Source organism: Petaurus breviceps, unplaced genomic scaffold (assembly GCF_028583685.1).
Source record: "Petaurus breviceps papuanus isolate PSGF00001 unplaced genomic scaffold, PetGlider_PUasm1.0 151, whole genome shotgun sequence".
Lineage (NCBI taxonomy): Eukaryota > Metazoa > Chordata > Mammalia > Diprotodontia > Petauridae > Petaurus > Petaurus breviceps.
This window is the reverse complement of record NW_027185712.1, coordinates 14004360-14022327: the sequence shown is the minus strand read 5'-3', so window position 1 is coordinate 14022327 and position 17968 is coordinate 14004360. Positions and strand designations below refer to the sequence as shown.

General features: G+C 42.2%; 1 protein-coding gene across 10 annotated transcripts in view; it reads right to left on the bottom strand.

Moving 5' to 3' along the window:
- The window catches only part of CELF4 (CUGBP Elav-like family member 4), a 599657-nt gene that overhangs the window by 132536 nt on the left and 449153 nt on the right, over positions 1-17968 (bottom strand). The window lies entirely within an intron of this gene.

Below are 17968 nucleotides of genomic sequence, written 5' to 3'. Positions count from 1 at the left end.
CTCCATAGGACCGCCTGGCCTGTGTCACTGAAGCAAAGAGTGGAGCAGCCCTCCTGATAACAAATGACTTCATTTTCTGCCCACATTAAAGTGAACGTGGCATAAATAACCCTGGTGGAATCCCCCATAGTATGGGCCGCCAACCTCCAGCTTAACCATTCTTCAGAATTCTCACCACCTGAATCACTTATGATCTACGATTCTGCTTTAGCATTTGCTATACATTTTTTTATGGAGGGAGAAATCCCACAGCCAGGCTCATAATTCTTCTGCCTTTTGATCCAACAAGGGTAGAGCTTTCCCTTATCTTTCTTTTTGTGGCTTTTTTCGGGCGTGGAGGTATTGTTTTACTTATTTTTGAGTACCTTGAGTTCATACCTACAATGGCAACTTTAGTAAAAACGTGAGTTAGACTGGTTATCTGGCATCATATAAATCTAAATGAGGGACAGTGAGGGGAAGAGGGGATAAGGAGTTAGCCTTGGAGTCAGGACAAGCTAAGTTCAAGTCTCCTTTCATCATGTACTGGCTGTGTGGTCCTGGGCAAGTCATCTAAGATGATTGGATTATAGATCTAGGGACCTCAGAAGCCATCTAGCTCATCTGCCTCATTTTACAGATAAAGAAACTGAGTTCTAAGAAGGTTAAAAGATTTTTCCACAATCAGATAAATAGGAACAATCAGATATGGGATTTGAACTCAATTCTTACTCCAGAGCTAGTGCTCTTTTACTCTACCATGTAAATTGTAGAAGAGTTGTCATTTGCATTGATTGAGGGAGTTCCTTGATGAAAAGCTTCATACACAGATGAAATCATGGGTTCAGATTCCCCCCTTCCCCCACAATAGAACCTATCAGCCATTTGATTTATTTTATTGTATTTTTTGTAATTCATTCAGTCTTTCTTCATTTATTATCACAGTACCTTATACAATGAGATAATTAATATATATTGAATGAACAAATGAGTGATTAAAATTAATTTATTAAGCACCTGCAATTAATCATTCTACAAATATTTATTAAGCACCTTCTGTATGCTCAGCCCTGTGCAAGGCTTTATGAGAGATGTGTCAGAAATATACAGTCCCTGTTCTCAGAGAACTTAGAGTCTAATTCCTAGAACATAGAACAGAAGTTCTTTAGCTTTTTAGTGTGTCCTGGATTCCTTTGGCAGTCTGGCAAAACATATGGACCCCTTCTCAAAATAAAGTTATTAGATGCATAAAGCAAAACATAGTATTACAAAGAAAATCACTTATTGAAATAATTATCCAAATATTAAACGTTCATGATGTCTAGGTTAAAAACTGTCATGGAACTTTTAGAAACAGAAGGAACCTTTGAAATCATCTAAGTCCAACCCTTCATTTTTTTGTTGTTCAATTGTTTCAATCATATCTGACACTTCATGATCCCATTTGGGGTTTTTCTTGGCAAAGATAGTGAAATGATTTGCCATTTCTTTCTCCAGTTCATTTTACAGATGAGGAAACTGAGGCAAACAGGGTTAAGTGATTCATTTTACACATGAGGGAAAGAAATGAAATGAGTTGCTCCAGGTTACACAGCTAGTTAATGGCTGCAGGATTAGAAATCAAGTCTCTGAAGCCACCTTTTGGGGTTCTTTACATTATACCAACTGAAGAGCCAAATTCCTACACAAAACTGGGTTAAAGGACTTTCCAAGATGCTATATGACCAAATGGCAGGCTGTGAGGTTTAATTATAGGGTCATAGATTTAGAACTATAAGGGATGTTGGTAGACACCTTATCCAATTCACTTCTTTTACGTGTGAGGAAACTGAAGCCCAGATAGCTTAGGTGACTTGTCCTAGGTCTGTGAATACTGCAAGAGGGCAGAGGAGAGAGACATCTCTGTAGCTTGAAATAGCCAGGGAAGGCTTTATGGAAGAGGTGGGGTTTAGAGTTAGTCCTTGAAGGATGGGCTTTAGTTGTTATCCCTCAGCACTCGGGAACACAATGGGAGCTCAGAAATATTATAAGTGGATGAATAAATGAATAAACCAATAACAAGATCAAGGTAATAATGCAACAAATAGCTAGATACAAACCAACATTCTGCTACCCCAGGGAGCTGAGCGGTCACCATCTTTGTCAAGGTATCTCTTTTTAATTTCCAGGTTCTTTCCCCCATAGTTCTCATTTAGTCCTCTTAGGAAAAGGGATCCTCACCTGGTCTGGGGTAAAGGCCAATCAGCTTCTTGTCCTATAAAAGTCTCTTGGATGAGTAGATAGGAATAATCTTATCTGTTCCCTTTCTACCAGGAACATCACTATCTGATTGTTGTTAATAGACAAATGGATGAGTGTACTCCACCCCTAAGTTCTTAAATCAGATTCCCTGCTTTTCCTTCCTGGAGAGTATGCAGACCTCTGGAGAGGATTCTCTATCTTGGAGCTAAACTCTTGCTTTGGCAAGTCTGATTTCCTTTCTTGGTTCTCTGCTGGTCAGCTGATTGCTGAATAATACCCCTGGAAAGACTTGGAGGCTGTCACCATGTGTCTCACATCACCAACCCTCTTCCCCTATTCTCCTGTACCTGTCTCATTTTTTTCCCTTTCTCCATCTGGTGGCAATTATTTCCACACATAAATTCTAAGAGTGCATTCTGAGCTACCCTGAATGGTGAGAATGTTGTGGTGAGCAGGTTGCAGATAAAGCAATTGGTCTGGGAGTCAAAAGACCTGGGTTCAAGTCCCAGATGTGCAACTAACTAGCTATATGACCTTGGAAAAGTCACTTGGCTTCATGGACTTCCTTCAGTTTTCCCCATCTGCAAAGTGTGTATGCATATATATTGGACAAGATTAAAACTCCAACTTTTTAACTTTCTCTGAAGCTATGATTTCTTCCTCCTTTCCCCTCCCTCTTTCCCCCCATGGTGCTGTTCCAATGACTTTCAGTTTGGGGTTACTTTTTAAGGGGGTGGGTGAGGGAGGTTAAGATTCTAGGATAACCTTGCCATGTTGGTCTCCCACTCAATCCTCCTTCTGTTTGTTCCCTTCTTCTTGCCCCCCACCATATATTTTTGGTTGAGGTATGCTTGGAAAAGATGGAAGGTAGCCAAATTGGGCCCAGCCTAACGGGGCAATTAGAGGAGGCTCTTTAGAACAGAGATAGATCACCCAGCTGGGCTGGTGCCAATTGATCATCGTGAAGGGCTGCGGTGCCGTCCCGGCCCCCAGTGTGGCGTTTGACAAACGGCCGGTATTAGCTGGGCTAGGAGATGCGCTGCGTCATTAGCTGGTGGGAGAGATGCTGGAGAAGGAGGGGGAATACAACTCCTCTCTTCCCAGGAATGAAGGGGGGCATCCAGGAGCCAGGTGGCTGCATGGCTCGTCAGAGGAGTTGGATCCAGAGAATACATGCAACTTTGGTTTGTTTAGGACAGGTCTCAGGCCCTGGCCAAACAGCTGGGTGTGGGTTTGATTGAAGGGACTCTGGGGCCCCAAACAATTCATGTGCCCAGAGTATTCACAGACAAACCTAGCAGGTGGCAGAGGCATGCAACTATGAGGGTGTGGAAAGAGGGAGAAGGAGAGGCCATTGGGGGAGTAATGGGGTGATGGGGAGCAGGGGGAATGGCAAGGGGGGAGGAACAAAATATAAAAATATCTGGGAGAAATGCCAGAGTGAGCTACAGTATTATTAAACTAAAGCATCTTATAAAACTCGAGCCATTAATAATAGGCTGCTGCCAGATCAGGATAATTTATTCAAATTGCGGGTCTGGATTGGAGGGAGCAGATGTTTCCATGCCGCTGGTGTCATGAAATGAATTCCAAAGGAAAGGAACAACACTTGGTGGCATCGTTAATGGGGAAGAGCTGGGAGGGGGTGGGGAGGGTGAAGGCACTATTTCCCCATCGCTTGGCAAACATCTGTGGCTTCCTCACTGCAGGCTTGCCTTCAGCTCCCTATGGCTAAGAGGCCTTATGATCATGGCTTTAGCGAGGGGGCAGGGAACATTGCCAGTCTTCAGATGATGCAACAAGTGCAAGATAGCTAATGCAAGTGCTACAGGCCCCACCCCCACTCCCAACTTCCTGGTACACAAGTAGCCCAGCCAGGCTGTTTGACCTCTTTTCATGCTACTCACAGGGATCCCATCCTCATGCCCACTTCTGTGACTCAGCTTATGATCACCAGACTAGCCTAACAATGTAGTAGAGAGAAACTTTGTGGAGTGGCCTTGGAGGCAGAAGACGAGTTTGAAACCAGGCTCTGTCATGTTATTATTTGTGTGGACTCTAGTAAGTCAGATCACCTCTCTGAGCCTCAGTTTCCTCATCTGTAAAATAAAGGCAACCATCTTTGGCCCACCTACTCACTGGATTGTTTTGAGGAAAGTGTTTGCAAATGACAAGACAGTCTGTAAATGTGAGTGAATATCATTGTCACAAAAAAAAAGTCTAGCTTAGGCTTCACCTGCTCCCTGAAACCACCACAACTGAAAGTGGACTCTTATTTCACTTATCTCCCCTCTGTGCATCCGTACAACAAAACATGGAGAAGCTGAAAGTGTTGGGGTCTTTCAATGACAGTCTGTCTTGATTGTACTCAAGGAAATACCCTCATCTGTGTGGATGTTATTCTTTAATTGCTTCCAAAGTGTGTGCCTCTGGTCTCTCCTACCTGACTGGAAGTTCCCTGAGGGCAGGGACCTAGTCTTAAAGACCTTTCTATTCCCAACAGCATACCACTGTTCCAGGCTAGCCACACAATAGTGCGCATTTAATAAACCCTTACTGAACTAAACAGTGTGGTATCTGTGAACTTGTCACAGTTTCCAGAGATTCTGAAAAGGGACAGAGCCATCCGAGCTTTGACATTTACTTTTCTGGTCAGGGCTGAGTTTTCTTTGTATAACCTATGGTTTCTCCATTAGCACAAGAATGGATGGGTTTTTAAAATTTGGAACTTTGAGTATATGTAAAACTCTTTGGTCTCTAGTTCTAGGTCCCAGCCCTTAATGTCTGGGAACAGAGAGGATGAATGGGATGAAACAGGCTGACCTGACATTACTCAGTATTCATGTTTCTGAAAACACAGAGCATGTGTTTTGTAAATTGTATATCTATAAATTGAATTCTTTTTTTTTTTTTGCTTTTTGGAGGGCAATTGGGGTTAAGTGACTTGCCCAAAGTCACAAGGCTAGTTGTTTTGTGTGTGTGTGTGTGTGTGTGTGTGTGTGTGTGTGTGTGTAAGTGTCCGAGGTCAGATTTGAACTCAGGTCCTCCTGAGTCCAGGGCTGGTGCTCTATTCACTGTGCCACCTAGCTGCCCCCTATAAATTGAGTTCTTATAAATTGAATGCAAATCCTATTAAGTTCAGCTACTATTCCACCTCTACCAGGAACCTTACTTGACTACCTACTCAGTATATTGTTGTGAGGATCAAATGAGATATTTGTAGGAGTGTTTAGCACAGTGTCTGTCAATAGTAGGTGCTTAATAATTGCTTATTCCTTTCCCCTACGCCACCCTCAATTGATTTCTCTTTTCTCTGGATTTCTCTAGGACTTTGTGTTTAAACTACAGTCTAACATTTAATTATATGCCATCTTACACTGAGTTCTTTATTTGGTTCATGTGTGTAAATGTTGTCTCCCAAACTGATTATTTGGGGCTATGTCTTCTCCTTTTCTTCAGTTCTCTCAAGTGACTAGTACATGGTCAAAAAAGTCAGCTTGATGTTTAAAAGGCACACAGAGGTCTTACTATGGAAAAGATATCTGCTGTGTATCTCTTTGTAAAGTGAAGAATCATCTTCTAATTGTGGCTTATCGTTCTGGGGTTTGGGATTTTGGGGGTGGGGTGGACCTGGGATTTCATTGGAGAAGAAATTCCTCAGTGAGGAGATAATCTCTAACAATGTAGGTCTGCCATTTTTAGTCTTAAGCAGTTGCCTGGAACACTAAAAAGTTAGGTGACTTACCCAGAATCATAGCCAGCTCAGTGTATGTCAGAGGCAGAATTTGAACACTTTTTTTTGTCTCTGAAGTTGATTCGATGTCTAATACCCCAGGCTGCCTCTCTTCTGCATGTTAAGTTTTCTTAAAAATGGAATCATCTTTTTTCAAGAAGCTCTATAATCCTTTCTTCTCTTAGGCCACCTGTCTATCAACTCCATCACTGTCATTAGTGAGAAGCCTTCAGTAGGCCCTTGACTACATGGAGTCCCTTGTTAGGTTCTGGACAGAGTAAGCTATGCCCCCACTTTCTCTACATTCACAACATGAGACAGACACAAACTACCTGTAGGGAGGGTCAGGATCTACTTCCATAATATGGGAATGCCAGGAAAGTTCCCTTTCTCCCAAGGGAAATTATTTCTCCAAGTGACCTATCATGGAGTATGGCATTTGTGCTTTAATGATTCACTATTTGAGGTTAATTATTACCCCTCTCAGTTTCTGTGAGTCTGCAGTTTTCCTTCTGATTCCATGATGGATATTTGTAAGACAGAGGAATTAGGATGGGGGTGGGGGAAAGACACAGAAAGGAGTTATGGTCAGGCAAGGGGAGAGACAAAATTATTCAATTTCATCATTTCCCCCCAGGATATAAGTACAGGAAGGATGAAAATCTGAATCCAATATAGAGAGTGGCCAATTAAGAGTTTACATTCAATTCAAGGCTAGAAGAATTCAGGTGAAGGATAGGAAGAGGATGTAGGAAATGATTGGATCCAACCCTCATTTCTGCATTGTCCAACCTTTCTCCTTCTTTTCAAAGGAGGGCAATGTTGCCAGCTTGCCCTGAGAAAATGGTTAAGTAGCTCCTGATTTTCTCTCAAGTGAAGGGGAGAACCCAGCCCCAAACTTGAGGGACAATCAGTGAGCTCAGTGATGAATGAAGCCTATGTCACTCAGAGAAAATGAATATTTTTTTTGCAATAATGGCCAGATGGTGGCAACTCTCAGATCCAAATTAAAACATGCATGATAAATGCCAAGAAAACAGAGGAAGACAAAACCCTAACCTGGAGTGAATTCTCTCCATAAATCTTTCCCCCTACACCACAGTGGCCCTGCTAATGGGCATTAAATTATTAAGATGCACTGCAAGGAGAATACCAATGTCAGCCGCACCCTGCCTTCCCAAAAGCTTTGGTGGAGGAAGTGGGCTCCTTATCAGGCTCTGCACTTGGGGGGAGCAGCTGGGATGGAGGGGGAACATTTCCCAGTTAGAGATTCAGGTGGGCAAAGGGACCAGGAACATAAGGCAGAATCTCGTGCCAGGGAAGAGCTGCCCACGTCAAAGCTTCTAGCTACAGATGGTACCAATGATACAGGGAAACATGGGAACCCATCCCCCAACTCCTTAATCCCCAAATTCCAGTTGTACTGTAAGGCAGGTCCAGGAATTTGGTCCCTTGAATGCCTTATCCCGGATCAAAGAATCTGTCATTGCCATTATCAATTAATTAATAAGCATATGCTGATACTTTCCTAGGTGCCCAGTCTGGGTGAAGTGGAATGTCAGGGAAGGGAAAGAAGGTGTAAGCCAACGTGCTCCCTTACCAAAGGGATGAAGTGATTTTCCTGTGGTCATGCAAGTAGAAAAGGGCAAGGGAGCCCAGACCTTCTTGATTCTAAATCTAATGTCCTTTGTATTACACTGTACTATCTTTTGGGTAGACATTGTCTCTCCTCTGTTGATTATAGGTTCTTTGAGAGCAGGAACTTATGTCTCGCTGCCTTCTCCATAGCTCTAAGTCTAGTGTTGGGAATAAATAAGTTGGTGTCTTTTATCCCATGCTTGCTTGTAGGTACATGTGTATGTAGGCATGCATGTGTGTGTGTGTTATTTCTCTCTAGAATGAAATCCCCATAGAGATGATTCTATTTCCTCCCTCTTCTGTACTCCTGGTGTGTCCTGGAAAGGGTCCTATATAAAGGGCTCAAGTGTTAACCAAATTCACCAATGAAGAGGGGCCTAATTTGATTCTCTTCTACTCTGGGCCCACATGCATGCGGTGTATTTTGAATATCATCTGTGGACCTGGTAACCAATGATTAATTCCTTCAACCTCTATAACAATCCTGCACTAATTTAGCTATGTCAGGGGAGAATTTTGGAGTAGTCACAAACTTCAACTTAAGTTTCTGGATGAAAGAGGAAAAAAAAATAAAACAATAAACCAAGACAAAAAAAACCCACAGAAAAATCTAAAAGTCCATTTGAACTCTGTCAGTTTGCAGTTAACTACATTTTCACACCTATGGAAGGAGCTGTAACTATATTTGTAATCTATGTGTACCTTTCTGTTTCCAGAGAATGGCATTCTCAATGGACCTTGCCAACCTTGCCTTCCTAATTTCATTATAGTGGTACTGAAATACTGTCTTACTCTCCCCATTGTGCTGCCTTAGAAGCAGGTTTCTGGGGTTACTTCCTTGCTTTTCAAACAAAGCACCCCCACCCCCAAGAAGATTTCCTTGATTAGTGCCATCAGCCTTCCTGATCATTCCCTTCCTTTGCCTCCCCTTAATTTTTACCCATAAACTCTGTCACTCCCTATGGACCATAGTTCAGGCCTTAGCTAAGATTTCTAATTCTTGTTGATTACCTTGCATTTATTTATGGGCTATTAGCTTTCCACCTCCTCCACAAAGCTTTCCTTGACTAACCACAGCTCTTAATGATTTCCCCCTTCTCTGATCTCCTTTTGTATTTATAATATGAACCAAAACATCTAGCCCTTGATCTCTGATTATTCTGATGCTGTTCTCTACTTCGTAGGTGAGATTTCTCTCTTCAACTAGAAAAGGTGCTCCATGAGGGAATAATAATACTAAAAGTAATTATCATCACAAGTAGTATTTATATAATACTTAAACATTTGAAAATAATTTTACATAGATTATTTTATTTGGGGCTGATCACAGCCCTCTGAGGAAGGTGCTATGATTAGCCCAATTTTTCAGATAAGGAAACTGAGGCTTAGAGGGGTCAAGTGACTTAACCATGGTCCCAAACTAATTTGTGAAAAAGTAGGATTTGAACCCAGGCTTTCCTGATTCCTTAGGACATAGAAGATAAGAGGTAGAAGAGACATTACACATGGAATATTAGAGTTGAGAGGGACCCTAATGAATATTTAGTACAGTGATTCTCAAGCTGTGGGCTGCAGATACCTAGGAGGCTGGCAGAATTGTTGCAAAGGCATTCTGGGAAGGTAGATGTGGGAAAGAAATAGCTAGTTTACTTGAAGTCATGCCTTTTTCTGCCACAGAGTTGGGCATATACTAGACAGCTAGGTAAAGAACTGCTAACTAATCCTGTATGGATTGGGGGAGGTGGGTTTGGAAAAAGCTGAGATCCTCACTGTCTCCAGCCTAGTGTGTAATGTATGTCTTAACTTCTTTATTTCTGCTTAGGTTATTTCTAAGTATTTGGAATTTCTTCCCCCATTCTTTCTACCTATCCCAATCCTACCCATCCTTTAAGCACTCCTCACTTCAGAAAGAAGTGACCTATTTGGAAGAACTGTTTGGGACAGTATTGTTCCTTAAAAGGAAAATGGTGGAGATGATGGGGAAATCCCAACATGAGTCAAGTAACCGAAGTTAATCAGCTCTTAAAAGGACTGACTAAGAGGAACACTTGGTAGCAGTCTACCCAACCAATCAGCAGAAAATCTGCCCGAAGGGCAAAATTTGCAGTAGGGATTGTACTCTGGCTTATGGAACAATTACTTGAAATATGGGTTACCAGGTAGAGGTGGTTTTTGGAAGATTTGTTCCAACAGGAGCCTTGTGGGAGCTTGGATGTAGGAAATCATTTATTTCCACATAAACACAGACACAGACACACAAAAAACATCCTGGGTGGAAATATGGATAAAAGTGTTGGCCTCAGAGTCTTAAAGGCCTGGATGTCAATCTGGCCCATGGATATGGGCCTATATATATATATATATATATATATATATATATATATATATATACATATATAACCCTGGACAACTCACTTCATCTGTAAGCTTCTGGTTCTTCAGCTGTAAAATGAGGGTAATAATAGCACCTATTTCTCAAGATTGTTGTGAGGATGAAATGAGGTAACATACATAAACTATTTTGCAAGCCTCGAAAGTGGTAAATACTTGTTAGATATTAGTATTATTATTATTCACAAAGAAATTCAGCCTAAAATTCAAGGTCTTCCACAATCTGTTTTCCTAAACACTTAGCCAGTTCATCTCCTTACCTAATAGCCTTCCACCCTTGTCATGAAGCTTTACATCCTTTCTGTGTTTTTTAGCCTCTCCACCCTATCTCAATCTGTTTCTTTGCAGAGAATATCTTCTCACTTCTCATTCTATCCAAGTCTTGAAAACCCAAATTCAAGTGCCTCCTCTTCAATGAAGTCTTTCTTTTCCCTGCTGCTACCCTCCCCCCACCACTAGTAGTGATTTCTTCATCCTCAGAAATTCTATAGCAAGTATAGAGTTAGCATTCATTCAGTACCTACTATGTTAGTTTCTTCATTTGACAAATGAAGATGATCAGATGATGCCTAGAGGACCTGATGCAAGGTGGGGTGAGGAGAGGGGGGTGTTGTGAGGATCACGTGAAATAATGTAGCTAACTGCTTTGTGAGCATTATAAATTGTCAAAGATTCCATGGTCCTTTAGTGGATCTGTGACCTCATTGGTGTGACCATTTCCTCAGCTGGCATAGATTGAAACCCTTTCATGAATTAGAAAATCCTGTAGGATTCTTCTCTATTTCTTTTCTCTGTAGATCTTCCATGAAAAAACCTCTCAAAGCACTGGAGGTTTTCCTCTTGTTCTTTTAATGTTACTATCTCATGAATGAGATAGAATACAGTGGATAGGGAACTGGCCTTAAAGTCAGGAAAACCCAGGTTTAAGACCCATTCCTCACATGATACCTGGCTGCATGACCCTGGGAATGTTGTTCTAGGTAACTCTCTAATCTTTTCTATTTTGCAGGCAAAGCATTGACTTGCTTTGGTATAGAGGGTTTCCTCACCTGGGTCTTCCTCATGCAATCACAGGTTCATCCTCTATCTTTATAGTTCTTTGTTATAGGGGCAGCTGGTGGTGCCGTGGATAGAGTGCTGAGCCTGGAGTCAGGAAGACCTGTTAAAATTTCATCTCAGACACTTAACTAGCTGTGTGACCCTGAGCAAGTCACTTAACCTCAGTTTGCCTCAGTTTTCTCAACTGTAATATGAAGATAATAATAGTACTTCCCTCAGAGGGTTGTGAGGATCAAATGATATAGAATTTTTAAAGGTGTTAGCATGGTGCCTGGCACAGAGTAGGTGCTATACAATGCTTATTCCCTTCTCCTTTCTTTCCACCTTATTTCATGGATTCAAGTGAAACATTTGGCATACACACATACACATATGTGTGTATATATGTATATCTATATATATGTGGTCAGCATATGGTATAGTAGAAATCACTGTATGTATTTGGAGTCAGAAGACCTGGGTTCAAATCCTGACTGTGTTACTTAATACCAGTGAGAATCCATATAGCCCCTCTGTAAGTACCGTGTTTCCCCGATAATAAGACACTGTCTTATTATTTTTTTGGAAAGAAAAACACCAGAGGGCTTATTTTCAGGGGAGGGCTTATGTTGTCCTGCCTCAGCTCTCCTCCGCGGCACTGCTCTCAATGGCACCAGCAAGCAAATCACTGGGGAAGAACAGGATGACGCGCTCACTGAGGCAGCTCTGATTGGATGCAGCTCGGAGAGAGGCGTGCGTTTCACGGGGGGGGGGGGAGGGTGGAGGCAGAGGGTACCGTAATGTAGCATGTAGCGCAGGGGATAACCTTCACTACAGTAGCAATCTCAATAGGGCTTATTTTCAGGATAGGTCTTATTATCGGGGAAACATGGTATCTTCCTCTGTAAAATGAAGGGGTTGGAACTGATGCTATGTAAGACCCATTTTAACTATAAATCCTATGATTAAATTCAACAAACATTTATTAAACACTTAATATGTGAAAGGCACTAGGGACAGAAAGAAAAAAATGGAATAATTCCTACCCTCAGGGAGCTTACACTTTACTGGAAGGGCACAGCATGCAAACAGACAAGTTAGTACAAGATAACTTGAGGAGGGGGAGCACATCAATGACTTTGGGTATTGGAGAAGGAAATCAAGCTCAACTACATTCCCCCTTCTGACTCCATGTTCTACAACCTAGAATGGAAACTCTTCAAAGTAGGGATTGTTTTATTTACTGTATTTATATCTCTAGCACCTAGCATAGTGCCTGACACATAATTAATGTTGAATAAATGTTTGTTGATTGATTGAAGATGAGGATTCTGAGAACTGAAGATCAAGAGGGAGTTCATTCCAGACATTGGGACTGGCTTTTTCAAATGTACAGGGGAAAGAGATGGAATGCTGCTTTGGGGAATGGCTAGGAGTCCTGTGTGTAGAGGTGACTAAGGTAAAGTAGGTCTGGAAAGGTAGGTTGGAGCCAAAGACCCATTTTGTTTCCAATCCAATAAGGAAACTGTGGAAGATTTTTGAGCAATGTGTAAGCCTGGCACACTTGTGATTTAGGAGGAGTCTTTTGGTAGCTCTCTATAAGAGAGATTGGAAAAGGGAAAGACAGAGACCATGATAGCAGTCCAGGTAAGAGGTTATGATAAACTAAATTGGAATGGTGGATGTGTGACTAGAAAGAAGGAGACAAGTACAAGAAAAGCTGTAGTGCTGGAATTTACAAGACTTGATACTTAGAGGATGTGAAGGAAGAAAGAGAGAAGAGTCAGAAATGACTCCAAGGTCATAGATCTGGGTGAGATAACTAGGAGAATGATAATGCTCTTGGAAAACATATATAGGAAATATTGGAGGAGGTACAGAAGTAGAGGGAGAGGTGATCAACTATAGGGATGAGGCTTTGGGGAGAATTAGCAGGAGAGCAAGATCTTCACCTTAGACACGGTGACTCAGAATGAGGGGTTTGGGGGAACAAGAAGTAGGAGTGTGCCATCCATTGGATGAGACAAGAATTAGTTGATCAAGACCCTCAAAATGTAGGCTCCTGTAACAATGGAGTACAAGGGTGACAACATCAGCTTCCACAGTTTAACACTCCATCCACCAGAGGGCTTGGGGTGAATATCCTGGTTGGGAGTCTTGTTCAATAAATACCTGGTGATTGAGTCATTCAAAACAAGCCTGAACTTATATTCAGTGTGAGTTCTATAACCTCATTCCCAAAATGTCAATGGATGAGGCATACACAGAAGAAAACTTGCATGGACAATGCATTCACAGTACCTGGGTTTTTGTTTTTTTGCTTTTTGGAGGGCAGTTGGGGTTAAGTGACTTGCCTAAAGTCACACGGCTAGTAAGTGTGTCAAGTGTCTGAGGTCACATTTGAACTCAGGTCCTCCTGACTTCAGGGCCAGTTCTCTATTAACTGTGCCACCTAGCCACCCCCTGGGATTTTTTTTAATTGTTAATTTCTGGTAGTGCATTTTCTATCTCTGGTTCCCTGAAGTTGGGGATCTCTGGTGATTATAATCTTATCTGTGCCAGTCTTGTCTCTCTAGCAAAATCCTTCAGGAAAGGAATTCTATTTTATCCTGCCTTCCTGATAGTATCTAAATAGGCTGAGTGTAGCATGGTGTGGTGGAAATGACACTAAATTTGGATTCCACATGCTATTTTTGTGACCTTTTCCCCCTAGTCCTCAGTTTTATTATCTGTAAAATTAGTGTTGAACTGGATGACCTGTAAGGTCTATTCTGGCTCCATTTTCAATGAACTATAAACACAATGTGTACTCAGTAAAGACTTGTTGATTGAGAATTGAGGCTAGATTGGATGATCTCTAATGACCACCCTTGCTCTAAAATTTTGAATCCCTGGGAAGGCCAGGCTCCTGGAGAGCTCATAGCAAAGCCTTAAGCCTCTTCAGGAGCAAGGAGTGGAGAAAAGAAGGGGCTTAGAATCCACTGAAGGTGTTGCTAGTTTTGCTCTCAGGCAGGGTTCACTTTCTCAGCTGGTAGGACCTCCAGATACCTAGTGGGATTTGGAGGTTATAAATGCCTATCAGCTGAATTGGGGATGCTCTGAGGATCAGATTTCTGGGTCTTCATGGTACATTTGGGCACCCTAAAATCTGGCATCCTTTTAGAGGTTTTTATGGACCTATGTGGGTGCCCTTAGGATCACTCCCTGGTTTCAGGGTATGGTGTAGTGGAAAGAAGACTGCATATGTAGTCAGAAGGCAAATTTTCACTTCCAGATTCAGATCCTGTGAAATGCATTTTCTGAAACCAGAATTTTTGTTGTTGTTCATTCATTTCAGTTGTGTCCAACTCTTTGTGACCCCATTTGGGGTTTTCTTGACAAAGATACTGAAATGGTTTGCCATTTACTTCTCCAGTTCATTTTAGAGGTGAGGAAACAGGTCAGCAGGGTTAACTGACTTGCCCAGGGTCACACAAATAGTAAATGTCTGAGGTCAGATTTGAACTCAGGAAGATGAGTCTTCCTTACTCTAGGCCTGGAAGTCAGAACATAAATACTAAAATAAATTTTAAAAAATGGGGTATATGCGTGCCAAAGTCTCCCCAAACCCCTAGAAATAGAAAGAACCCTAAAGAATACAGGACCATCACACCCTCTCTCCCCCAAATCCCATGTGTAGGAATGGATACACACACACACACACACACACACAGAGGAGTGAGCCTGTGGGCTTCCATCCTCTCTGCTGAAGTAGTGCTGACAGGAAGTTGTCTGTGTCTGTTTAGAAATAAAATAATGCTCGAAGGAGAAGTGGGGAAACTTAATAGGACTTTAAAAGCACCAGGAGCCAGTGGGGCTACAGATGGTGCTGGGGCCAGGAGGACTAAATAAACAATGGTTTTACGGGCGGGAATGTCGCCTCCGGGACAGGGCCTCGGAAGGGATGTTCACAGGCATTGTGTCCAACCTCATTAGCCTGCCCAGCGGGAATGCCGGCACTGCAGTTAAAGACATTGTGAGAAGGGAAAATACGCCTCCAAAGATCCTTTAAATGAACTGGAGGTGGAAGAAGCAAACTGTCTCAAGAACTCCGTTAGGCTAAATGACTCACCCAACATCTGCCACAGGGACCCCTAATTTGAAACTGATTGACTTACAGTCTGTTCAGTCCCCTCCCCTACCACTTGCTCCCCTTTCTCCTCCCCTCTGTTCAACCAGCCTCATCTCCCCAACTCCAACCAGAGAAATACAATCAGGTCGAGAAGCAGGAGCTGGGAAGGGCAGACACATAGCCAGGCACATTCAAAAGTGTGACCCATGTGACAACATCATGTGGAAGCATATTTACTCATTCACTCTCATGTACAGACACGTTACTAATTAGAAATAACTAATTAGTTATTGGAGGGGATAGCTGAGCTAGGTCATTTCAGTGGTCTGGAGGAAGTAATTAATCAATATTTTTTGAGTGCCTGCCCACTGCTCATCTTGCACCAGTTGCTATTCAATTGAATGCATGTTTATTATGTGACTGCCACATGCATAGTCCTGGGCACCAGGGGGAGAGATACTTAGACCAGACATGGTCTGTGACCTCAAGGAGCTTAGATTCTAGTTGGGGGATAAGAAGAAATCACAGATTAATACACACCCAATAATAATATATGATAAATGCCACTGAGTTGCAAAGTGCTGTGTGAGGTCTATGGGGGGCTGACTAGGAGAATCATGGCAGCCTTTTTGGAAGGGGTGGCATTAGAATTGGGCTTTAAAGAATGGGAAAGAATACAAGGAAGGAGAAGAATATATTCCACTCATAGGGGACAGGGTGAACAAAGACTTGGAGATGAGAAAAGCAAAGAGGTGGGACATGGAGGATTGGGTGGGTGGGAGAGTACTGCTGGTCTATGGAGTATATGCACGAAAATAATAGGAGGTAGGACTAGAAAAGTAGGGTGGCACCTCACTGTACGGGGTGGGGGGAAATAAAGGAGGAAAATATAGGTTCTATGGTGCCCCTTAACAGAAGGCTCCCTGATGTACTAAGCCTGCTAATATGCTACCATCACCACTCAAGTTGGAAATGGAATTTCTCCTTCAAAGACACACCTATAGGTTTTGGCCTTTTCTCCTCCATCCTTTTCAAAGGCTGGAGAGTGGAAGGAGATGCCTTATCTTCCCATCACACTTTCAGTCAGTTGGTCAGGGTACAAAACCACTTTCTTAGAATTTGTGGAGTGGAGGACCTGGGGGGGGTGGTAGTTACTATATACACATGGGTAAATTTTAAGTATCCACACACAATGTCGGATGTGACTGAATGCGAATACCAGTCTTTTAAAAGTCATCTAAATTTTCTAGTTTCTCCCTTTGGTGCCCCCTCTCTCAGATTTTCTGGAACCCATCTATTTAGGGTCTCTGGGTCACTTCCTCAAGCTTCTTCTCTCAAAGTTTCACACCTTTTCAACTGGCTACCTCCCTACATCCAGTTATCCTATCTATATTAAAATAATAGATCTTGCTGCCTCCCAATAGCTCATGCTTTTCCTACCCCAGCATTGTAACACAGCATCTATATTACTATCAGAAATAATATATTCATCATGAATCTTCTCCAGCCAGCATCATGCATTCAAGACTTCTGTCTACATATGACCCATATAGCCCATAGTCAAGCTATACTACCTAGTTCAGGAGGAACAATTTCATTTCTGAATTGTCATTTCGCCTTGTGATTGCACCTACTCCATCCAGACAGAAGTACTCTCAAATCTACAACAATAAGGAGGGCACATATTTCTCCATAGCTAGTTTAAATGCACTTCCTTAGATAAGATACAAGAAACAATTGTAAAATAATACAAAATAGAATATAATCAGGCATGAGAGTCTGTGATTCGAAGTTTAGGAGCTTAGAGCAGAGAGAGATTAGTATAGACTGAGTAGGGGTCTATGAAAGCATCCTGGAAGAGGTGGGACTTCAATTGATTCTTTAAGAATGAGTGGGATTTAGATAGGGAGGGGCCTGCTTTTAAGGCCAGTGAACAGCATAAGTAAAGCAGTAAAGGTTAGAATGATGTGTAGAGAACATGAAGATAGTAGCTCTGTTAAAGTGGAGAGTTACTTCAAGAGACTTGTCCAGGAAGTCTTCCTAGATTGTCCTGAAATGATAATTTAGCATTCCCCTGAGTAGGATGGCTAGGTGGTGCAGTGAATAGAGCACTGGCCCTGGAGTCAGGAGGACCTGAGTTCAAATCTGGCCTCAGACACTTAACATAAAAACTAGCCGAGTGACCTTGGGCAAGTCACTTAACCCCAAATGCCCTCCAAAAAAAAAGTAGGAAAAAAAAAAAGAATTCCCCTGAGTCACCCACCTCCAAAAGAAAGTGTCATATATTTGACATTCAAAGGTGCTATTGTGTTCTTAATTCATCCCATACTTAGCTTTTGTGTTTTCTTAGCCCTTTACCTTCAATAATGCTGACCTATCCACCTGTCCTTGGATCACCTATCAGTGATCCAAGACCTATGGATGAAGTGGGGCAGGATTGAGTCTGTGCTGCTCTCTCCATATGGTGCACAGCCCAGGTCACATCAATTACCAGGGATGAATCACTAGTGAAGGTGATGGTTAAGAGTCATGCACTATTTCTAATTATTCACACTATTGCCCCTGGATCTGTAATCTGGCTTCTAATCTCGTCTTTCAACTGAAACCGCTCTCTCCAAAATTACCAGTGATTCTTTAATTGCCAGATCAGATGGGCTATTCTCAGTCCTCATTCTTCTTCTTTGCAGATCTTGATACAATTAATCACCTCCTGGAGGCTTTCTTTTCTCTTGGTTCTTGTGACACTTCTCTCTCCTGCATCTCCTCCCCATCCGACTGACTATTACGCCTTTGCTGGCTCTTCATTTACATCACACCCACTAACTGTAGGTTTCCCC